The following is a 15,715-nucleotide window of genomic DNA, read 5'->3' as shown; positions in this document are numbered from 1 at the left end:
CTGCCCCTTGACACTAGGGTGACCACCTGTCCCGCTTTAAGTTGTGTCGCACAGCATTTTCACCCCTTGTTCCGCAGGTCGCATATAAAAAATGCTGTGCTATACAGCGAAAAGAGGAACAGGTGGTCAACCTACTGACACACGCTCGAGCTTGGCGAGACGCACACACATCCTTTCTGGAAATGGTGTGCTGACCAAGCCCCACCCTCACCCTCATTTTGCTTCCAATCGCAGCTCGCCGTTACGAATATAAATTCTTTTTCGGCGGCCATTGTTGTTTTCAACTGGAATTGCCTTATAGCGTGCTGGAGGCAGCCACGTTCGGTAAGTCCTATTTTTACACATTTTAAGTTAGAATCAATGTTTGGGTTCGTGAAAGTACACTACTCTTGAGTTATGGTTAAGGTTTGATCACTTTGAGACCTTTAGATCGTGAGTTGAAGTGATGGAAAACCGAACTCGAAAAGTAGCTAGCTTTTCTCTCTGTGTAATTAGTGAATCATATAGCATCTCGGCGAATTCATCAAAAAGGTAGAGGAGGGCAGCTTTTAGGAGAACAAGCGATTCCCCACAGACCTGTCGGCTCAGAAATTTGATTTGGCTCGTGAAAGTCTTTGTAATAAGCCTATGCGCCAGGGAGACTGCATAGGCTTAGGCGGCAGCCATGTTTTGGTTGCGTCATGTTCATAAGTTCACCATTTCACAGTTCGGTCGACACCAAAAATGTGTTAGTTACCAAACCTCGAGAAAGGCCGCCTTTCGGAGATGTAGGAATTGTGCTTGTATCAGATGCTCCGATTATTTTTGTGATTTGTGGAAAACTTGCAAGTGGAGTGAGACTGCGTCCCGAGGGTACATTGTTTTGACTTAGCCTCAATGACAGACTCGGCTCGCTCACTCACTGGCAGTGTGTAAACGATATCGTAATTCACTCAATTCTAGTCCTAAAACGTCAGGGAGGGCTGCTTTTGTAGACAAGAGTCTACTGAAGATATTTACTGGAAAAGATCCAGTATTTAGGATCTTTCAAAACAAGCCTATTTCATTTGTCATTTTCCTGAGAAAGCGACCTACGTTAGCCAGGCTAGTTTCACTCGGTCAGCCTATTTAAAGGTCTCTGACAGTCAGAATCACTGTTTACAGGCAAAGTTTGAGCTGGTCTTTGGTCAGATGTTTATATTGACCAGTTTAGAGCTAAATACTCTTGCCAGAGCCTGGAATTGAGCCAAATATTTTGAGTGACTTTGCATGGCCGGGTCTCCAGCAGTTCAACACATTTGGATTCAAGCTCAAGTAATGCCACTGCATTTCACAGTCAAAACTGTAGTTTATGTCAAGTGTAGATGTAAAAAGCTTCATTTTTCACACCTGACATGGATCCTTTCTTCACTTTTACAGGTCTGGAGGGTCATACAGAGGCCTGCGCAATGTACTTAAACTCAACCGATTGTTGTCATTTTACCATACTGTTCATATTGAACAGACATCAGTGTTTGTATATTTCCACTTTTGATCTGTATTTCCATCGTACAATTGGTCTTTAATTTCAATTGGAAGGGGTATTAAAAGGTCTTAAAAAGTCTTAAATGTAACTTGTTTGCACCTGTAGACAACCTGTGAAGCCACCACCCCCCACTCCAGAGACAGTTGGTGACAGAGAGGCGCAGACATTAAGTTAAACATAGTTATGCTTAAGAGTAGAGTAAAAAATAGAGACTAAATGTGTAAATGGATGTTGAAACTCAGTTCTCTGAGTTGGTGCATGTCAGTTTAGGCAAAGGTTGTCTTTTAAACCTCTAGGTTTAAAAATAATTCAGATTTGATTGGAACTCTCTCTTTTATAAATGTATAGTTGGATCTGACATTTAACAGCCATTGAATTCATTAAGCAAGTTGTTTAACTCAAACAACCATAACACAGTACATATGGTATACAAAGCTGCAGTCAGATTTGGCAAAATTGTTAGCTTGGATGTTATCTTGACATATACATGGGGTCTTGACGCACATGATGCGCACACAGCTTCAAGGCAGAAAGACGTGTTACATTTCAGGAGACGCCGAGACCTTAGCACGTCACTAGCATCTCGTCGTATCACGCAGTCGGAGCAAAGCTAGATAATCAGCGTCAGCGTTCTTGGGTACCCAGCATGCAGTGCGGCATGTCAAAAAACGCCAAGACTTGTGGAAAATAGTTTGGTTACAACAGCGATGCAAGGGATTTCAGTTGTTGCGTTCGTTCAGTTAGATGTTTGTAATATTGTTGTTTGTTAGTTAGTTAAAATAATCTCGTTGGTCACCCTGAGAGTGCATGTTGTGTGGTTTAATGGGAGCCAGATGGCTGAACGGAGAGGGAGTTGGGCTAGTAATCAGGAGGTTGCCGGATCGATTCTCCGCCATGCCACATGATGTTGTGTCCTTGGGCAAGGCACCTCACCCTACTTGCCTCGGGGAATGCCCCTGTACTTACTGTAAGTCGCTCTGGATAAGAGCGTCTGCTAAATGACTAAATGTAAGTGAGAGTCGGCCTTTATTTGTTTATGTTGGGAAGGAGATGATCATGGGCTGTAGCCTGGCTGCCAGCCCAACTTCTCCCTGCCCCCCAAAAAATTTGGTCGGGAAGTTGGGTCTGGAGGGTCTCGTATTGGGGACCAACTACAGAAAACCAGAATCTGGGCGAACCAATGAAATTGCCAGGGCGGGCTTTATACGATGATGGACAGATGATCAACAGTAACGTAATCACCCACGACACAAAAGAGCGCTTAAGTTGAATTTGTTTTGAACAAACATGGCTACCGCTGGAGATCTGGGATGTTATGATTCTGCCATCGAGTCTGTTTTAGAAGACATCGACAGCGCATTAATTTTGAAAGAGGAACAGAGAGACGCAATCAAGGCGTTTGTCGATGGGAAATATGTTTTTGCCGTCCTTCCTACAGGATTCGGTAAAAGTTTAATTTATCAGTTGTCCCCGATGGTCGCGAAGAAGATGGGACACAATGAAAACCCAGTGGCCATTGTGGTTTCTCCTTTTCTTTTGTGGAGTTGTAATCCTAAACGGAGAACTTGTTTGTAAATGCATTGCCCTTTATTGTTTCGCTCTAAAAGGTTGACCGTGTGAACAAGAACTCCCCCTACACTTAAATTAATTTTACAACACCGGCAAAAATCGTTTGTATTCATTGTTCAAGCATACTTCAAGTCTGCTTGCAGTTTAGTCAGTAAAGATTTAGCTGCCTTTCAGTTTAGTTCTGTTGACAACAACTATGCGGCGCTTAACACACGTCACATACTCTGTTGCTCTGATTGGTTGTAGATTTATCCAATTGAGCTAAGAGGCATTTGTTTTCCAGGCTCGTTTGAAACACGCCCTGTAGTCAAAGCCCAACGGAGAGTTCTCAGGCTCATATTCTGACTAGAATTATGAGTATGACAACGTCAGGCTACATGGGCTGTGCCATAGACCATAGAATGAGGCTCTTTTTGATTGTAAGGTTGACTGGTTCTGGAAAGCGGTCTTCAAGCCATCTTTGAGAAATTCTGGAAACAGTGTTGAGAGCAATGTGTTTTGCATTCTCACAATCAATATATATAAATATGTGAGATAACAATGGTTTGTGCTCGCCAAGGCAAGCACACCCCAATGATTATGCAAGATTATGTGTTCAGCTACATATTATCAGCAGCCCGGCTCATAATAAGGGATAGGCATTGAGACATGACACAGACATGGCTGATAAGCTAATAGTGTTCTAAATAATAATATAGCTGCAAGCAGCGATGCGGGTTCCTCCGCAAAATGGCAAAATATTATAAAAATGTACATTGTAGAAGGTCAAGAGTTGGACAACAAGAGAGCAAAACGACTATGTTGGGCCAACTACAATAGGCTGAATGGGGATTTGAACTCATGAGCATACGGTTACAAGGCAGCCTCTCTATCCTCTCTGCTACACACCAACTATTGACAATGAATGAGTAGAAAGGGCATAGTATTAGCTTTGGTCAGCTTTGGGACAAAGGTTAAGAAAGCTGTTAAGCATTCTCACTATTGTTTTCCACAAAGGTTAACAAAGGTTTTCCACAAAGGACAAAGGTTAAGAATGCTGTTAAGCATTCTCACTATTGTTTTCCTGTTTCTCTTTATTATTATTATTATTGTGAGAATGCTGTTAAGCATTCTCACTATTCTCACTATTGCTTTTCAACTTCTCAGTTCTTTCGCCGTTTTTTGGCCTTTAACTAGTCCTGCATACTTTCACCGATTCCTAAAATGTTTGTATCAAAACGTTCAGCTCCTTCAGGAGATGATGGCTATGACTTCTGGTATTTCTCACTTTTATACTTTTTAAAGAATTAAGGTTTTTGTGCAAATTATTCTCCCGTTGAAAGTAATGGTAAATCCTTTCAAATCATAAAAAAGCTTCCTCCTCTTTCAAACTTAACTACTTCAGCATACTTTCAGCGAGAGACACCATTCAGCCTTTAAATGTTCACAAGACATTCAGCTATTCCCAAATGATTCAGCTCTTTCAAATATATTCAGCCAATTTTGAATTGTGACAGTTTGAAATACATGAAAAAATTAGCTCCTTCTTGATTTTTATGATTGAGCAGCCAGCAGGCCACTCTGCTGGCTCCTCTTTTTCTGATATTCAACTAAATTGTCAAACAAATTCCTCTGACGTTCATATAGTTTAACTTACAGAAACAAGTTTTACCTTAAAATGTAGGAAAACTTGAAACCAATGTAACTACTAAAGAGCTCACATTTACAGATTTTCAGCTTTGAGCCTTGAAGCGAAAGCAGCCTTTCAAATTCTCTCACTAACTTCAATCGAGAGGTGGGTAAAATTCGTCAGAGAATTTCGAAAGTAGACGTGTTTTAAACTGCCGGTAGAGTCGTATTTCTGACCACACAGACATATAAAGGACATGTCTGGTTTCGGGAGAGTCTTGGGTCTCGGAAAATATCCTCATTTTTTGGATTGGACATATAGTTTTGCGTCTAGGTTAACTTGTTTGAGGTGTGGATTACAGCTAAATTTGTGATTCTCTGCCCAGCTCGTTAGCGAGCACAGCTGCGCCATCACCGTGGCAACCAAACAGACACGCACCATGAAAGCAGAATTGGGTGACGTTTTGGAAACTGCCAAAAGAGTTGTTTTTCTGACTGCACAGATATCAATGGTTTCGGCAGAGTCTTGGGTCTCGGAAAATATCCTTATTTGTTGGATTGGACGTACAGTTTTGCTTCTAGGTTAACTTGTTTGAGGTGTGGATGCTAGGTAAATGTTTGTTATTGTCATAATCGAGCTAGCCTGATGGCTCTCCATAACTAATAACGGTTCGACTTTTTTCCACAATCGACCAAATTGGCCAAACAACAAGGTATGTACATTGAGCTTAAAGTGTCAATAACCTAGCTAGATCGTTTTTATTTTAGCAAGTTTTACAGAAATATGCAAAAATCGAAGCTCAAGACAGTCATAGCTGACCATCACGAACGAGCCGTGGCTGCGGTAAGTGTTTGCTGCAGCTGGCGTTAATCCTACCTTTAAAATTCTTCGTAACTGAAGAGTATTTACTTTTTATTGGCGATATTGACAACAGAGGTTAAGGAACTTGTCCTTAATCAAAAGATGGTCTCCATTTTCAATTTAAAGGAGTTGATGTAGCTTATGTAGGAAATCTTCCATTGCATCCTCTCTGTAGCTTCACGCCTTCGGTTATTATTCAAGCCCACAGTGCGGTGTTAATACATACCACTTTGACACACTTGCAAGAAATGATCCGCTGGTTAGATGTAGCATGATCTTATTATTTACGTATAAAAAATTCACCAGGGACAACGACAACATCGGCAACCCTGCACTATTTATTATTATGATGTCATCTTACTTTAAGTGTCTGAACAGGACTGGGTGTGCAGGCACGCATGATTAGTTTCTCCTCCGTTTGAACCTGAAACCTAGATTCTGGGTTAGAAATGTTGCCAATGACCAACGGTTGCTCCGTTACAAGAAACAAGGAACCAATCCGATTGGCCAACGCTCTTCACTGTTCCACTGTCCTTCCACAAGTAGTTTCCAGCTCAGAAAAGAGTTCCAGAGACTAAATTTCTGCAAATGTTTCCCTCTTCTCAACATATTTAGCATCTTTAGGTGACTTCATTTTATAAGGATGAAAAATAATTATAAATATGAACATCATTCATCACCTTCTTTAAACCTTCAACTTTTTCTGCTCGGACTTGTAACTTTTTTTCAGCCATTTAATCAATTCTGCCTTTTTTCCAGCAAGTTCAAGTCATTCCAATGTTGTCCTTTTACCTTCATATTCGTTCAACCCAGACTTCAGCAACTGGTTTTCTGCTCAATTTTCAAATTTGCCTGCCGCTCATCATCTTTCTGAATTTTTCCCCTTTTTGTTTTTGCATTTTTCTTCTTCTTTTCTTCTGTTTTCTGCCTTCATCTTACTCCAGGTCCTTTCAAAAATACATTTCATAGCAGAATCTTCCAACTGCCAGTACTTTTGCATTTTTTCCTTCTTTTCTGCCTTCATCTTGCTGCAGGTCTTTTCTAACATACATTTCAGGCCTTTTGAAACTCCATTTTTGCTAAATGTTCACGTTGGTATGCATTGTTTCTCTTCTATCTGATTTTTTTTCACGTTGTTTTGCATTTTTCTTCTCTTTTCTGTAGTTTCATGCCTTGGTCCTGCTCCAGCCCCTATTTAAAATACCTTTCGGTCACTTTGAAGCTTCAGCTTATAACTTTCTGAAAAATGTCACAATTTTCAGCTTTTTTAGCATGTTCAGCTATCCCCATTCAGGTTTCCAGCATTCTCACTGCTGTTTCGCAGGAACAGCCTTTTCTAGTTATTATTATTATTTATCAACTTCTTAGTTCTTCCGCCGTTTTTTTTGCCTTTAACTAGTCCTGCATACTTTCACCGATTCCTACAATTTTTTAATCAAAACGTTCAGCTCCTTCAGTTGATGTTGGCTATGACTTCTTGTATTTCTCACTTTTATACGTTTTAATGAATTAAGGTTTTTGTGCAAATTATTGTCAAATTGTCAAACAAATTCCTCTGGCGTTCATATAGTTTAACTTACAAAAACAAGTTTTACCTTAAAATGTAGGAAAAGTTGTCCTCTTTCAGCCAATTTAACTACTAAAGAGCTCACATTTATAGATTTTCAGCTTTAAGCCTTGAAGCGAGAGCAGCCTTTCAAATTCTCTCACTAACTTCAATTGACCAAACAAGATATGTACATTGAGCTTAAAGTGTACATAATCGAGCTAGATCGTTTTTATTTTAGCAAGTTTTACAGAAATCTGCAAAAATCGAGGCTCACTGTCATAGCTGACCGTCACGAACAGCCAAACCAGGCCTAGGGTAAGTGTTTGCTGCAGCTGGCGTTAATCCTACGAACAAACGCTAAGTAACTGGAAAACTTTTACTGTTATTTGATGATATTGAACACATATTTAAAGTAACTATTCTTTACTCTAAATATCTTCTCCGTTTTCAATTTGAAGTTGTACATCTAGCTTATGTAGGAAATCTTCCAGTGCATCCTCTCTAGCTTCACGCCTTCGGTTATTATTCAAACCTACGGCGTTAATACATACCACTTTGAAACACTTGCAAGAAATGATCCGCTGCTTAGATGTATCATGATCTTGTTATTTACGTATAAAACACTCACCAGGGACAACGACAACATCGGCAACCCTGCACTATGAATTATTATTTTGATGTCATCTTAAACTGTCTGAACAGGACTGGGTGTGCAGTTACGCATGATTAGTTTCTCCTCCGTCTTGAACCTGAAACCTTGATTCTAGGTTAGAAATGTTGCCAGTCTGTTGCCAATGACCAACGGTTGCTAACTTTTTCCAGCAAGTTCAAGTCATTCCAGTGTTGTCCTTTTACCTTCAAATTCGTTCAACCCAGACTTCAGCAACTGGAGCCGAGTGCACCAGCTGGGCGTACGCAGAATTGAAAAGTTACGTACGTAGAATTGAAAGTTACGACTAACTTAAAGTTACGACTAGTGCACCAGTTAGACTTAAGCCCTTTATGTGCTGCACCTGGGTGTACATTTTACGCCTAGTGCGGAGCAGGCGTAAGTTGGAAATATCCTATCCATGGTAGCCTAATTAGGGCTAACACTAGTTTGATCGCACATGCAGCGCGTCTTGTTAATAGGCAACATGGAAAGGGCATTAAGGCGAGAAAGTCGTCCGTGGTAGCAGAAATCCACTGTTTTTTTTTTTTCCATTTTGTTGTTGATCGATTTCCAGCTGATTGTTTCTGTTTGTTTGTGTTGATATTATTATACATTTCCCCGTGAACACGCTTCTATTCTCAGTATACAAACTATATGTTTTCAAATTTCTCTATCAGTAAAATGTATTTTCCTTTTCTTTTGTTTTTCTTTATCCATGGCTTGTTTTGAAGGGAGATAGGCTAGCTATAAAGTGCGCTTCGGATAGGCTCAGAGAATGTCTAATAAGCCCGTGGACTGGCTCTGATAGGCTCTTAAATGTGTTGCTTGGCAACGATCAAAGCTTTCACATTTTCACAAGGACGAGCCAGAGAATGTCTAATAAAGAGAGAACTCCCACTCTCGGGAAACTTCCGGGTTCTGAACTGGTTGCAGTTCAACTCAAGTTCCATATGAGGGCGCTAACGTAAAGTGCAGAATGAATGGTGGTCTATGGAGCTATACCCCTCAAAATCCACTTTTCTCAGGATATAATTTTTTGTCTAGTAATTTGAATTCTGAAATCGAAAGGGGAGGCAAAAAAAACACATCACACATTTTTCTTCTCTTTTCTGTACTTTTCTGCCTTCATCTTGCTGCAGGTCCTTTTTAACATACATTTTAGGCCTTTTGAAACTCCAGCAAATAATCTTCTGCTAAATGTTAAAATGTTATGCATCGTTCCTCTTCTTTCTGATTTTTGTCACTTTTTGCTTGCATTTTTCTTCTCTTTTCTGTAGTTTTAAGCCTTCGTCCAGCTCCAGCCCCTATTTAAAATACCTTTCGGGCGCTTTGAAGCTTCAGCTTATAACTTTTTTCTACAAAATGTTCAGCTTTTTTAGCATGGTCACCTATTCCCATTCAGGTTTTCAGCATTCTCCCTGCTGTTTCGCAGGAACAGCCTTTTCTAGTTATTATTTTTTTTGCCCCCCTAAGGCTATGTCAATATTTGGACTACATAGACAACGTTGATGTCAAAAGGTTTGTCTTGGTCTCGATTGCGTTGCTTGTATTTGGATTTACGTTCCGTTGCACAGTTTAGGAGGTTATAACGTTTTTGTGGCAACAAAGTGTCTTTAGTCTTTAGGTAAATGGAGTAGGATATATGGCTGATACTTTTTTGGGCTGTGCCATTTAGGGAAACTGATTCAACCACCTAAACCATGTATTTTCTGAAAGCTTACATCCTAAGGATGTGATCTGTGGAAAAGACTACAGGTTTGAACACAAATATGATCATTTCTGAACTGTCCAGTCATGCTTTAGGGAGATGCTATTTTTTATGTATCCTACATAATTATTAGGCTACTAAACCTATACCAATTGTGAATTTGATTTACATCTCAGAAATCTTCATATGAAAAATCTACATTAACCTTATTGTTATCAATATGAAAGAATGCTCAATGCATCTCCATGTCTCCTGATATAGGTGGTAGACATTGAGAGTGAGTCAGAGGCAGGGGCAGCATGCCGGGGCAGTGGAGACAGCAATGTTGCTGAGGTGAGTGCTGAAAGGTGACAGGTAGTTGAAGATGTCCCATTGCTTATTGTGAAGTTTAGTTTTCAAAATATTTTAATGTCCAGCCCCTCAGTATATGTATAACAACTATGGTAAATAGTTGTGGTAAATGCACCAGAATGCGGGAAATTGCATCTACATTTTAAAAAAAATGTATGGGGAGAAATCCCCAGACCCCCCGCATAATGTGTCCCCCCCACTCTCAAAATGCTGCTGACGCCCATGGCTACAGTACTGTCTTCAATGCCACAGCTATGGCTAAACTTTATTAAGTCTTATTACACGGCTGTTCTTTAACGCTGTAGAATGCTCCATTCACTTGAATGGGGCTTCCCAACGTTCTGCGGTGAACCATTTTCACATATTTGACATTTGCTATGCATATTTGACCGCTGTCAAGGGAAGTGGCCTTTTTGCCTCGGATTCACATCTTTCGTAGCACTCGCAAGTAGTCCGGTAACTTTTCAACCCCAGCGTACTCTGTTGCTTAGCGACGTCAGCTGATTTGAAGCCTAAATGATGCTCAGTCTATGAAGTTCAACTCTTTGGCAAACTATTTCTCTGCTGATCAACAATACAAATGGTAACAAATACGTTGTAAAAAGACACACTGTGTTAAGTTATTTTTGTTGGCAAGTAGCCGTGTAATAAGCGGGATAATGTATAGAACGCCGGTCATTATCGGGGAAATAAGCCCCTTCATGGCGAAACAAAACTGGCGAAAACTCTGCTTCGCGTCGTGCCTAACAACTCCCCTTACCTGTTCTAAAATCAGCGCAAACCACGGCCTCTTGGGGCTTATTGCTTAATCATCCCTTACAAAAGAAACGTTCTAATTTCCTGCGCTTTCAAACAATCAGTGGAGTGTGGATAGCAACGGCAGATAGCTTGCCTCTAGCAAACTGCTTTTGAACTAGCCATGTCCCCCTAAATTAATATTGAACTTATTTACGTTTTGGGGGACTTTTTTTTTCAGTTAGCAGACGGTACTATTTGAATCGCAATTCCATCTGAAATACTGCCAGTGACAACGTTGTTACGGTGCGTTCAGACTGCAGCGTTTTTTACCGCTCTGCACCGCTGGCCTTCCCACAGTGCACCACGCTCGGGGGCGTGTCAGACAGATTAATTCAGAGCTGTAGTATTTTCTTAAATCACTGTTGTAGTTTGTATAATGTCATGGCAAATGTGCAGACAAAATACAACTTTTACACACATTAAGCAAAAATTCGATACGCTTTCTAGATCCCTCAAGATCTTATCTACAAAAAAGATACATCAGACATAAACGTTGACATGTGTACCCTTTTATTATATTACTCGAAATCTCTGCAAATCAATCGCTAGATTATGACTTGCCACTACACATTCACTGCATGGATAGCGAGTGGCTGCCAGCCAGCATTTCAACGTTGGATGTCAATCGTGTGCCTGGTGAGCTAGCTAGACTATGCAGCTAGCACAGAAGAAAGTTACGTAATGCGACGAAACTGAATTAAAGTACAAAATACACAACATTGACGCCGACAACCTCAGCAACCCTGCGCCAGGCATCATTTTTGTTTTGTTTAAGTCTCTGTAATCGAACATAGACGTTTCATACAATACTGGGTATGAAGACACATACGATAAGTTGCTCTTCCATCTTGAAATTGTTAAACCTAGAAATGTTTACCATTACCAACAGTTGCTACGTTACAATAAACAAGAAACCAACCCGATTGGCCAACGCCAGCGTTTTCACGCTCCTCATTTACAGAAAGTTGAGAAAATCCAACTTTCGACGCCCCGCTCGCCTTCCCACAATGCCCTAAGCGAGCGACGAAGCCCCGCTCATCTTCCCACAATGCCCCACACGAGCGTCAACGCCTGGTTTCATTGAAAATGAATTGGAAGACGACGCCCCGCTCTGCCCGCCCCGCTGCAGTGTGAATGCACCGTTACAGTAGCTTGTTTCAAAGGGGGTTCCTTGTTTCAAAGGGTGTTCTTAATGAATTATGCAATATGAGTAGGCTAAATGCTTGAAATATCACTAGAAGGGAAAACGGACCCACCTGCAACTGAAGCAAGCAAGCACACCCTACAATTTCCCCAGAAATTGTACCCTCTCTAGTTTTGGTTGGAATTGCTATTGTTTTCAGATGTATGCTTATGCATGTTGAAATATTCAGAATAGCTGAATATTCACTTGTTTAATAACACTGTGTATATCTAGGTATGTGAAATATTTCTCATATGTCTCTTAATGACATTATGCATATTCTGATATGGTGTATTACAGGTTCAGCCCTGCAGAACTTTCTTTCTTGACAGAATATGCATCAACCATGAACCCAATCTCAAAGGCACTAAACATATTGCTGGGAGAGGTGGATGGTCACATGGGATGGCTGGTGCCCACTATAACACTCCTAACTGTGAAGCTTGACCGCCTCAGAACATCATCCAAGTTCTGCCAGCCACTGATTACTGCCCTTCAAGAAGGAATACAGCGACGGTTTGGAGACATGCTTGCTGACCCTGAGCTCATTGCTGCAGCAATTTTACTTCAGAAGTTTTGGAAATCGTGGACAAGCAATGAGGACTTGCTGAAGCTGGGTAAGTCATGCAGCGCTGCAGCTGGCTGCAGGCGGCTGACATGAAACAGCAAATTCTGGTTAGACTTTTTGTCCGACTTGAGACGGCGCTGAAGCTAGGTCACTGTGACGTAGCCATCAAAGTACCGTGACATCGATTCGAGAACTGCCGGCTGTGTAGCCGAGCGTATTTTCTCAAGAGCAATTGCACGGGTTCTAGTGACAACACAGCTATTTCATGAAAAATTTATGGAAGAAAGGGTTTTTATCCGCCTCTTCACTAACGGAAAGACCATGTTTAATTATAAATAAAGTAATGTAAGCAAACAGCGCTTAATCGGCCGTGACTGACGTCAACGCAGCAAACCACAAGAAGCTGAAATGTCCGACTTCACAGAGCCGTTTTCAACCCCTCTCCGACTACAAGCGGCTACTCTCGCGGGTCGTTTCATGCAGCCGCAGTCCATGTCTAACGCACATACTGTTTAACGCTAGACCGGAAGAGTCGGAAGTGCAAGGATTGGCGCCGTCCGGTTGCCTCACTGCGCCACTAAGCACTTTTCATAGAAATTAATGGGGACGCCATCTTGGAAGACAAAACTTGCTTCCTCTAGTAATATTAACTCTGTGGTCTATACAAGACTTTAGGCTGACCGAATGACTGTTACCTGAACAATGACATACATTAGTTTTTTATTGACGTCGTTCTATTACTTACAAGGATATTGCGCTTATACACCAGGATAATTATTTTTTATTTTTTTATTTTTCCTTTTCCCCTAGACAGTACGTCGCCCCAATCGCCCTTATGGACAAGCCGCCCCTGCTAGGGGGTGTAGGATATTAGTTACTGGGGTTTTGTTGTGTAATTGTTATAGGGGGTGTAGTATATTAGTTACTGGGGTTGAGTTTTAGTAGTTACTTGGTATTGTAGTGTAACAGTTACTAGCATATTAGTGTCTAGGGGTTGAGGTGACCCCCCCCCCCTTTTTTTTTGTGGCAAAAAGTGCCTTTTGTCGCCAAAGGGAGTCAGTGCAAGCCCAACATCACAACGTCAGCACACGTTAGCAACGACGCATAACTACAATGTGCATAGATGTAGTAAGACTGTTGCGCACAGTAGGCTACTGGCAGCATCATACATTTTTGTAATTCAAGACTTGCATGTACAGTAAGTAATTTCACATTAAATAATGTATTTAAACTCAAGCTTGTGTGGTGTGTCGCTGTCTTCAATGCCACAGCCTAAACTTGATGTCAAAACAAACGTTTTTCATTTCCGGCGCATTCAAACAATCCCTTTAAATTTGGCTAGCAACAACAGCTAGTCTAGCTTAGCACAATTTACCCAGGTCAGCTTCTCCACCGTGCAGGGCTCTAGTCTAAGATCAAATGCTCGTATTTGGCATTGTTACTGACAATGATCGCTTCAAGCAAACTACTTTTGAATTAGCCATTTCCCAATAAATAAATGACAAACTTATTTACGTTTTTTGGGGGCATATTTTCAGTTACCAGATGATACTGTTTCAATCGCTTTTCTATCTAATACTGCCGGTGACAACGTTAGAATAGCTTGTTTCAAAGGTGGTGGTGATGACACTGGACCAAGCTAACAAAATGACGTCCCCAGGACGTCCCTTGTTTGCTGGGAAGCAAGATAGCCTAGCTTATATGGACATTAAACCAACAAGTTAATACCACTCACAGATTGGCTACCCACCTTTCCTGGTAAAACTAGGTTACTGATTGAAACCCTTTTTTTTGTCTTTTTTTGTCCTCTCTTTCTTTTGTCTCTGATCTTCCGAAACCCTGATTTGTGTTTACGGCCCGACATTCTAGCGACTAGCGCATGTACTGATTGCAACTAAACACCGTCACCGATAAGTGCGCTATGGCAGAATCAAACCATTTCATGCAGATACAAGGGGATGGTCGGTCAATATGGATGTTTACGTTTTGGTCAATAGGGATATTTAATCTTTATTGCCAAACACAAGTGAAAACAAAGAGATCATTCATTGTATTATTATACTTTAAATGTATTATATAGAGATGGAGAAAAGAGATAAAACAGATATGAAGAGAAAGAGATTGACAGGGAAGTGCAGATAGATGGATAGAGGATGGAGTGATGGATGGATAGATTGAAAGGGGAATATAAAGAGAGTTCAATTGTGATCTCTGTGGTTCTGGTCAAGTCTGAGAAGTGCACACCAGCACGAGAGAGTTGGAGTCAGGTCGGTCAGAGCTCCATCTGCCATCTGAACACCCCGGGTCTCTTTCTCTTTTTAAGCTCCGATCCTCACAACGACAGTCCTGCAGCTTGTAGCCTGGCTTCACACTGCTGTTCTCTTTTTCTGTTTTGCAATTAAGATTCTTGTAATTCCTTCCTTCCTTTATTACATTCCCTCTCCTGTCCTCCATCTCTCCCTTACTCCACCCTTACTCCCTCGGTCTTTTACTTCCTGTAACCAAAGAGCTGGTACAGTGATGGAGGCCCTGTAGCGCTTATCTGATCTGGGCACAGACATTTCTGCAGTCTAGGTGACAGACAGGAGCAGACAGGCAGACAGATACACAGACAGACAGGCAAACAAACAAACAAACAAACAGATAGACAGATACACAGACATGTAGACAGACAGGTTGGCTGGCAGGCAGGCAGGCAGGCAGACCAGACAGATTGAGCTAATTTGGTTTCAGGTGCAGCATGACGAGAGGCAAATCATATCTCCAATAAGAAACAATCACCTGTCATCTCTCCAGCGCCTCCTAATCTCATTAATCTGGGCATGTTGGTGGAGCATACAGCCCCGAACACTCCAGATTGGGAGGACATTAAACATGCTAAAACCGCAAGGGAAGGAACAGATGCTTAATTCTCTCAACAAAACAAAAAACAATTTTTGTCACACAGCATCTGAAGTGGAAATCGGCTTACAATAATGCTTCCTACTGGGGTCTGTGGCAAGGACTGACTCGGCAGCACACTCCGCCATTTAATTAAACCTCGGCTTGTTTGCTTCATGGTGGCTCCTACCTCGATAAAACCTGGTGGACAGACGACGGCTTATCAGTCAAACACACAGACGACTGAACATTGATAAGATAGGCAGTATTCTGGTAACTGGCATCATCTAATATGCTACAATGTGTGCTGTGACCAGGGGACTGAACCACGGTCATCCATTAGTATTCACCACAAGACCATGATGACACCTTTCAGGTTCCAAGTATGATGTGATATCTAGGGTAACAGCTCCGTTATCAAGGTAATTCTACAGTAGATATTTCTAGGCCTCCTCCAACCAGGTTTTTTGCTGGGTGGAGGCT

This window comes from Hypomesus transpacificus, chromosome 14, assembly GCF_021917145.1.
Source record: "Hypomesus transpacificus isolate Combined female chromosome 14, fHypTra1, whole genome shotgun sequence".
Taxonomy (NCBI): domain Eukaryota; kingdom Metazoa; phylum Chordata; class Actinopteri; order Osmeriformes; family Osmeridae; genus Hypomesus; species Hypomesus transpacificus.
This window is presented reverse-complemented; position numbering follows the sequence as displayed.